The following is a 9,254-nucleotide window of genomic DNA, read 5'->3' as shown; positions in this document are numbered from 1 at the left end:
CCCCCCCCCCCCCCCCACTTCTTACTGGGCCCAGGCAGTACTCCTTATCCCTTAAGGATGAATGTTCAGCATCTGGCAGGCATCAGAGCCATGGGCTATCAAAAAAGGCCAAGGACTTCATTCTTGATAGCACAGCACATGAGTTCGGGAGACCTTTTCCAAAGGAGAACTCCCAGGTACAAATAGTGTAGCCTCTGAGCCTCCTATAGTGCAGCTTCCCAGGCTAGAGAGGATCCTCTCCAAAGGGGCCTCATAAGAACCCTTGAAGCTCTCTCCAGGGTCTAAAGATGAAACCAAAGAGAACAATTCAGTGGTCCCTCAGAGCCACTGAAAGTAGGGAGGGAAGAGGTTTCTCCAGCAAGAATTCTGTACTTTGATCCAAGTGGACATGAAGCTAGTGGCTTCCCAAGATATTAGTTATCTCGATGAGTGTGAGGTTGTACCCATGTTTAATCAATCATCTGTTCCTGCTAGACCCAGCTGGCAGGAGAACCAAGAGTCATCAGTGTTTTCGGACATCCCCTAGATCAGAGTCTGCACTTGATGCCATTATCAGCCCTGAGTCCAGAGACTGTGCTGAGTCAAACTCTTTGGCTTCTTTGTATCCCCTCCTGGTATTTTATCCACTTCCTGAGTGACACCAGGACCTTCTGGAACACAAGTCACACAGCTCTAGCATTAGGGGTTTCAGTGCCGTCAGCCTTGTGCAGAAATCATGTACACCTACATTTTGGAGAATCAAGAGAAAAGTAGTAAGAGCTGTAGAAGGAACCACCTTCTGCTGCCTTGATTTCTGGGAAACTGCTTTCTTTCTGTCTGGTCCAAAAGAAAAGATTAAACTTATTTTTCCAGCCTCATACCCCAGGAGAAAGTGATAGCTATCTGTGTGGAGAGTGAACCTGCTTAAACCTCTGTGCAGGGGTGCCAAATCTCCAGTTGTTGTAACAGCTGTTACAAGAATAGAGCTTTGACAAAGCAGCCACAGCAGAAGCACTTGAGGTGCAGAACACTCCAGTGCTTTGTCACAGCCTGGCAAAACTTCATGGCCCAGTTCATCCCAAAGGACAAAATCCAGTTCAGTGTCCAAGGAAGGCCTAGTGATAGCTAGGTATTTGCTGAGGACCTCCAGTATAGCTGCGAAATGTCTGACAGCTGTAATTTTCATAGATGCTTGGCTGCAGATTTCAGGTCTCTCTGTAGACTGAACCTAAAATAATAGGTTTTACCTTTCTACAACAAATTAGACTCTTGTTTCTCCAAAGCTGCAGAATTCACAGATGGCTTGGTTTGAATCCAGTATCTCCATACAATTATTTTTACGCAGCCTCTGGGTCTGTCTACTAGCAAAGATGCTAGCATCTACATCTGCTTTATCTTCATGCTTACCTGCCTTAGCAAGAGGAGGTGGGCTGTGTCCAAAGAGCTGGTTTGAGGGGGCTGGGAGATCCCAAACAAGCAGGAAGATAGTTCCTCATCCTCCATCTTCTGCCACTTCCCTTGAGAATGGTGTGCACCAAAGCCTTCCAGTGGGACCTTGGAAATTCTTCACTGGGGATATAAGCCCTTTCCTTCCAGGAAAGGAGCTCTTGACCCCCTTGAAAATAACAGTTGTGCAACGGACGCCAGAAGCTGATCCCCCTCCCCCCAAGTAAAATGAGGACATGTGCCTTGGGTGGGACCCCAGCAAGTGTGAGCAAACAGCATTGTGTGTGATTTTTCTTTAGCTCCTGCACTCAGCTCTTTTGCTTTGGTCTGAGGCCTGCTGTTTAAAATGCCTGCGTCCACCTCTTTGTCACTGTGGGCTCATGTCAGATTCTTGAGTGTGCACCTAGTGCTGGACAGTGGCTGTAGCTTGCACACTGTCAGGGCCTGCAGGGCTGCCTGTATGTGGACAGCTGGCTCTTAAAGAGTTCAGCTTTAAAGCAGGAGTAGTTTCTGCCTTGTGGGAGACCAGTGCCTTTTCTCAGACGTCTTGGATTTACCATGCATGCCGAGAATCATTCTTTGTTGTCCATTCTGGGGTTCTAAGGTACTTTGTAGAAGCCCTGAACATTGGCATTCCTACTTTAGGACAGGTTTCAGGTTCTCCCAGCCCAGTGGGATTTCTTTCTTTGTGTATTAGACCTGACAGTCTCTGGTCCTCTGCATCCACTTTTCAGAGCTGTTGAAGGTAGTGCTCAGAGTGGTGCCTAGGTGGAATGTATGACTGAGCTTTTGACACTTTGGGTATGGTAGTGTTTCCAGGCCTTGAAGGGTGCTGCTCTCAGCTGCTGCCTGGTTAATGATAGCCAGAATCCTCAATCTGCTGCGAGGAGCACATCTTGGATCTCCTAAAACTAATTCCCCCACCCCTTCCTGTCATGTTTCTGATGGCAGCCTGTGTATGATCTCAGCCCTGGTTAGTATGCAACCTGAACAGCCCTTTTGTGAGGAGGTGATCCCTCTTTGGGAGTGCAGCTGAGTGACAGCCTTGCCCCCTGAGAAGTGTACCTGCAGATACTAGATCAAACCAAACTTCGGACACACCTGGACTCTTTGGGCTTTGCTCTAACGTGGATTTTATTATGAGTGTGAGTTGACAGTGTTACCCTGCTAACTCAAGCAGAGTTAAAAGATATGCTTAAAGGAGAAGCCTTGATTGTGTTGCAGTTACTTTGCTTTTCTTTTGCCTGCCTGGGCATTCCTGGCTGCACTTGGGACTGCTTCAACAATGAGCTTTGCACAGCCATATTCATAGGAAAATTTCCAACGACTCGTCCACCTGCTGATGTGTGTTCTTAAAGGATCCTGCTGAATTCGTACTGTCCCATACACGAGCCTAACATTTCCTACTGCTTGAATTTGTTACCAGCCTTGTAGAAGGGCCATTTGAATAACCGCTGTCTTCTGTCCCACTGCTTGACCTCTGTTCTGAAGGTTTTGTCTTCAGTGTCAGGCAGGAAAGAAAGTCCTGCAAGTGCTGCTGAGCAACCACTTAGTATATAGGGCAGACAAGTGATACTTGGGCTTCACCCTCTGTGTGATCGATTGCAGTCTGTCTCTGCCTTTTACTTCCTGCTCCAAAGCCCCACACTTGTCTTGGGGAAGGCACATTTCATTGTACAGGGAGTAGCTACTCTACTTGGAATTCTGACTTAAAAGGCTCAGTACACTGTGACCACTGGAGAAAACCTTAAAGGTCAGTCCATCTTATCTGTGAGGCTGTCTATGGGTAAAAGTGCCTAGTCATGTTCTGCACTAGTCACGCCTGTGCCGGGGTGTTTTGGAGCTCCTTCAGCTAGGGGTCCACAGTGTCCCCTTACCTGCACTACTGCTACGGTTCAGGGCTGCAGTTATGAAGCTGAATTCGCACCTCTGCAAATCACTGTCCCTGCAATCCTGCACCAAGAGCTGGTTCTGGCAGGACAGCACTTCAGTCCCATTGGACTGGCAGGGATCCTTAGCCCACCTCTTCAGGGAGATGGCTTCTGACTGAGCATCCGTGGAGCTTATGCCCTGATGGAGAGTTGAGAACAGTAACAATGAGTTGTTTACTGAATGTGTTGTGCGCACAGAGCCCTCTTGACCTCCACTCTGCTCTCAAGATCAATTCTAAATAAGCCTTTTGGAGGTGGGGATGGACCTAAAAGACCATTTGCAGAGGGTGGATTGTTCACATCCTCACCTTAGAATAGCAAACTTGGAGAGCCTCACGGAAGTGGCAGCTCAGACTCACAGAGGCTCTCAATCTTATGGCTGGGCATCCTTTAGCTCCTCTGCATGGGGGTGCTCTGGATGTAACACTTAGTCACACTCTTACTGTTCACACATACGACAACAGCAGAAAGATGGTTTTCCCTTCTAGTCTAGGATACCTGTCGCTAGTAGCAGGTTGTCGGCATGAAACTTTCAAGGGTCCTGACTTTGGTTTTCATCTCTGTGGCTGCAGAAATTGTCATTGCTATGCTAGTCACTAATGCAGTTTTGCCTCTTGATACATTCAGGGAAGTCTGAAGTGGTGCACGGGGGTCGTTTTGTTCAGTTTATTCCTGTTTGTGTATAACCGGATAGGGAAGGGTGAGATGTCCACCACCTGAAAAGGCAGACACCCCTGCTCATCTCCTGACTAACAGATTTGCTGGTAGGTCATTAGTGCCATTGCTCACTATTTCAGCCCTCACCCAAGGAGAATAAGATTTATTCCCTGATTTCAGACCCACTGCAGGAGAACAGGAAGTAATCTGGAAATGGAGGGTAGAGAGGAGTCATCTGAGAAGTCAAAAAAGACCTAGACCCCTTAATCTGCATAGAAGGGCATGATGTCACTAAGAAATATGAGGGCATATGTTCCCTTCACTAGTTCTGTTGATGTTTATCCACCTAAGTAATTTCAAAATATCTAAACCTGGTCTTCTCATAGGAGATGCATTTCCTATTAAATTTCATAGCTTTTCCAAAACCATTCGTATCATTACAGCCAAGAGTATTGCTGTTTTTAGAAGGAAGGAGAGAAAGAAGTCATGTTCTTACTTGGGAGATGTTCCCTGCATAGGTTCTGAATTGGATCAAATTTCAGTGGAAAAAAATAACCACCAGCTTTGAGAGGGAGCTGGAATTTTGTCTGGTTTGCACATCAGAAGCAGTCGTGAAGGCCTGTGTAGAGGATCACATTCTGCCCTTGGGTATAGCTTGCAGCCTGATTTTCAAGGTAGTGGGCTTGAGGGATTGCAGTTGTGAGTACAACTTGGGCTGCAGTGTTCTGATACTGGGCAGAGAAGAACCCCCCCCTTTTCAGAACCCAAAGTGACAATGGGTCAGCCTCTGAGATTTACGCTTCTCTCAGGTCTTGTTCACTCTGGGAGATGGTAAAGCACTTCCAGTAAAGCAGCTATAGCATCTTCAGTGTGGTTCCTGCCACTTCAGTGAAACTCTAAACTAAGTGTTTTTTATCTCCTTTTCAAAGATATCTTTAGTGCATAGAAAAATCTAAAATAAAAAGGAACATATCTACATGTTCTAGGTGCCCTTGACATAATTTAAAATTACAGAAAAAAATAGTCCCCTAATAAAAATTATAATAGCCAAGTTGCTCACGTTGACTTAAGACTTTTTGAGGAGGCCTGTCTTATGGCTGTGTCTGTGTTTATGGTCTGGAGGGATGAAAGCAGCCTTTGCAGAATGTGTGGGTGAGCTTAATATGAAAGAAGGTTGACAGTGAAGGTTTTTTGAAGCCTGCAGAAAGCATCACTTCTATTTACTACAGCACTTGTCTTGCTCTGTCCTGGGAAAAGGCTGAGTTTCAGCACCTGAAGAGTTCCCAGTACCAGCTGGTACTTGCTAGAACTTGCCAGCTGATGACTTGAGGAGATTCATTTCGGCTTGGTAGCCTGATGGGAACAGCTGTGTCCAGACTCCCAGTCCATTGAGTCCCATGCCAGGCATCTGAAGACTAAGCTTTTCCTGCACTGGATTTAGCTTTGAAGATTGGAAGAGGCTTAAGTGTTTCTCTTTGTAGTCAGCCATGGAATTCTGTGCTGTTGTTCATTAAGGAACATGTCACTCCTCCACTGAATATATTGTGATTTCCAGAAAGGCAAAGCAGTAAGAGGCCAGTCTGATGAGCTTGGGTCCTGGGTTGGTAAGACTTGCGAGCTTTTTCAGCATGAATGCCTGTATCGTTCACTAGTTGCTGACAGGAGGAGCAGAGTTAGTCACATCTGGTCCAGTGAGTTGCTGCAGTGCAGAGTTGTTGGAAAGGGAACATTTTGAAGACTGTCTGCAATAAGGAAGAAGCAGAGAGCACAGTCAGGATAACTTCAGTGTCCTCCAACGGTGTCAAGTGAGAGACCGCATCAAGGTGGTGACAGCTAGCAGTGGGCTAAGAGTTTCCTTTGACAGCAAAGAAATTGTAACAGCACCCTGGTAACTCCTTAAGCATGATTCTTTGTCATTTTCCCTTCTGCATGGGCTCTGCCTCTGGCTATCCAGAGTGCTGTGTAAACTGTGTCCTCAAATGTGCAGATGTAGTCAGTGGCTGGGACTTGCGTGGGATGAGGTGGGGGAAGATGATGTGCAGCCTGGGCTTGCTCTTGCACCTGTTGAAGCTAAGGGAAGTTCCCCATTGCTTTTGTTGCATTTGGCATCAGGCTCTAACACGTGGAAAATGCAGTGGGGGAATGCTGACTGTGCTGTTTCCTGCTCCTGGGATTGGAGACTGCTTTTGTTTTAAAAGTAGTAGTTTTATCACCTGCAGGTCTGTACTGTAGTACAGACCAGGCTAGCACCACCTGCAGGAAGAGAGAGCCTGTTCCCTCCACTGAACTAAACAAAGCCTAGCTCTGGGGCAGTGGTTCTCAACCTCCTTGGACTTGAGGCCTTCTCTATAACTTTGCAAATTGAGTGGCACCCAATTTAAAATATGTAGCCGTGCTTACCTCCTTGCAGAGAGGCCCAGGCAGTGGGGGCAGGGGGTTGCCCAGGCAGGGAGAGCCTCTGCCTGCCCTTATCTGCTTATCTCTTCACACCTCCCTGCTTGCAAAGAACTTTTTTCTGACTATTTATTTGGTCTAATAAAAGATATCACATCTATCCAGAGAACCCTACTCACCCTTGGAGACACCCTTCAAAGGCTCTGGTGGCACTGTGGTTGAGAATCACTGCTCTAGGGACTAATAGAGGTACAGAAGTCTGGGAACCAAGAGAGGCACAGAAAATCTAAGTGTACCAAAGGCTTGGGTTCCCTCTGCAAATGAAGCACAAAAAGAACTAGATTTTCAACTCGTGATGCTCTTGGGCCCTGACTGTACTTCTGTCTGCCCCAAATCCTGCAGAGTCTACTGGCCTTTCTTTTCACTGTTGGCCTCTGCCCCCTTCATTACACGGCACCTGAGAAATTGGAAGGGGTACATGGGAGAATGCAAGCAGAAAATTCCTGCTCTTGCATAATATGAAGCATAGGAGACCTGGGTTTTTGGATACTCCTTTGTTTGTGCCTTTGTATTGCTGGTCTCTGGCTTGCCGTAGGGTCAGAACTCAGCCACCTTTTGTATATTAAGAGGTTATGCACAAATAGGTGGTATTTAGTCTGCACTTGTCTAGGGTGGGTCTTCCAAGAGCATGGCAGTGGCTGTGATGTACAGTTGGAAGGCACTTTCAGTGGACTTAGTTTGATCTTTCAGAAGAGCCCTAAAGAGGCCAATAGGCCTAGACTTTTCCCATTTTCTGTAGAAGGCAAGAAACTGTAGATGAGAGGTGCTGGTGAGTAAAAAGTGGCAAACCATGAAATGTTAGCTGTGGATGTGATTCCTTCTGTTCAATAAACTGCCTGATAGCATTGTCACTGATGCAGCTGTGGGCTCTTGTCTGCTGAGGGTGGAATGCTACTTGTGATTTTGCAGGAAGTGGATCAAATGCCTGTCAGCTGGGCTGCAGGGCATTGCATGCAGCTCCTGTCCCATGCTAGGGATACACAGTTCACTGCACTTCCTGGGAAGAGACTTAGCTCCACCACAGCACAGCAGCACTTGTAGATCAGCTGTGACCAATGCATCCTTGCCAAGCCTACTTCTCCATGGCAACTAGATGCAAAGTAATCCTTGGGATTTTGTTTAAGACTCCTGGAACTCTGAACCAGGGAAGCAGGCCTTCCTGACAGACTGTGCTGCAGTGGCTCCCCAGGCCTGGGCAGTGCTGGCCTCATGCAAAAGGTGGGGCCAGACACCTGCCTCACATAGCTAATGTTGGCATTTGCCTGGAGTAAATGTGGGGAGAGGAGGGGAGGGTGAGAGTGGAGGAGAACATGCTTGGGCAGCTGCATAAATGAACTACTGCTTCCAAACAGCAAAGGGTCTTAACTCTGCCATCCCTGTCCAGTGGGCCATCACTGGGGTTGTTGGCATCTTGTATGCATTGTGGTAGGAGAGGGACCATGGAGATTAATTCTTCAACAGAATCATGCCTGTATTAGAGGTAGCATGGAGGTACTTTATTGGAGAGGAAGACAATTGTATGCTCAATGCTGGGGATTGCTGTTGGAGCACAGGGGAGGAGCGACATAAAAGCAGCAGATCTGTAGGATAGGGTAAAGATGTGAAGAATCTTGTAGGTGCAGCGAAGCTCTGATTTGATAGTGGCTACTCCTCTATTTGGGAAGATGGGGGGAATCCAGAAACATGGAGACCAGGGTGGCAGGGCAGGGCAGGAAGAGCTTTGTCAGCTATTTAAAATCAGTTGGGGGACTGTAAATTACTGTTGGTCCCAGGAACTCGAGTTTCCTGCTGAAACGAGCAGAAGAGGAGTTTGCTTTCTCCAGTCCCTGACCTCTGGGCTCTTCTGACTCCTGGCAGCTTGTCAGCATCTGTGAAAAGCTGTTCTCAATAAGGAGAGATGTATCTTTGAGTGGCACCCTAACCTTGGGAGAAAGAGACTGGGCTGCTTGTTAGGTGTAGATCTTCATTGTGCTGTTTTGAATCTGTGCTCTCTGTTGTCGGGTAAGCGTACGGCACTTGGAAGAACCGTCTGTTGTCCAAACAGTACAAAGCTGACCAGACTCGGGTATGCCTCCACTTCTGATGGCCTGTTGTGATGGTAACTTAAAAGTTTTAAAGAAACCTTTGACATAATGGTGCCTCTTTAACCTGCAGCATATGCATGACACCCACCCACTTAGTGCTGATGTTAGTTCCAAGGCTGGGTAAGGAGCCCTCGGGTCTGTAGCCTTATGCCTTGCTCCTCTCCAGGAGATTTACCCTGTGTTCTTAGTGCACACCATATGTCAAGGGACCTTACAGTCACTTCTGGGGCTCAGGCCCTTGGAGAAAGGAGCCTGTTGCCTTGTTCTTGCAGTGCCCTATGAATGGAAAAGCATGGCAGCTTGGGGCTTTGACAGTAAGGCAGGTATTAAAATTTTAACAGCAAATTTCATGCAGTTATACCAGAGATGCCCTTTAATTTGTGATGAAAGGGGCTGGGCCTCCAGTGCTGTGTAGCCTATCAGTGTGAATCGTTTTGCAGGATGTTCTTCTGCAGTCTGTTTTTACAGGCTGCACTTATTGCGGAAGTGATGCTGCTTGTGTGTGGCCTGTGCCTCTGCACCAGTGGGGGGGACGGACACTGCTCTGTAATGTTGAGTAGATCCTGACAGGTGTTTCCTTCTGCCAGCCAGGCTGGGGTCTCAGATGCATGTGGTTTGGCATTCTCTTTCCAAGAGTGCTGCCTGGCAGTTGTATGTGAAAGAGCCAAACCAGCCCCCCCCCCCCCCCCCCCCCCCCCCCCCC

General features: G+C 47.5%; 1 protein-coding gene across 1 annotated transcript in view; it reads left to right on the top strand.

Annotated features, from left to right (window-relative positions):
* QRICH1 (glutamine rich 1) overlaps window positions 1-9,254 on the top strand; it is a 32,392-nt gene that overhangs the window by 6,259 nt on the left and 16,879 nt on the right. The window lies entirely within an intron of this gene.

Source organism: Gavialis gangeticus, unplaced genomic scaffold (genome assembly GCF_001723915.1).
Source record: "Gavialis gangeticus isolate Ggan-Ray unplaced genomic scaffold, GavGan_comp1, whole genome shotgun sequence".
Lineage (NCBI taxonomy): Eukaryota > Metazoa > Chordata > Crocodylia > Gavialidae > Gavialis > Gavialis gangeticus.
Note: the sequence above shows the minus strand (reverse complement) of the source record. Positions and strands in the feature narration are given on the sequence as shown.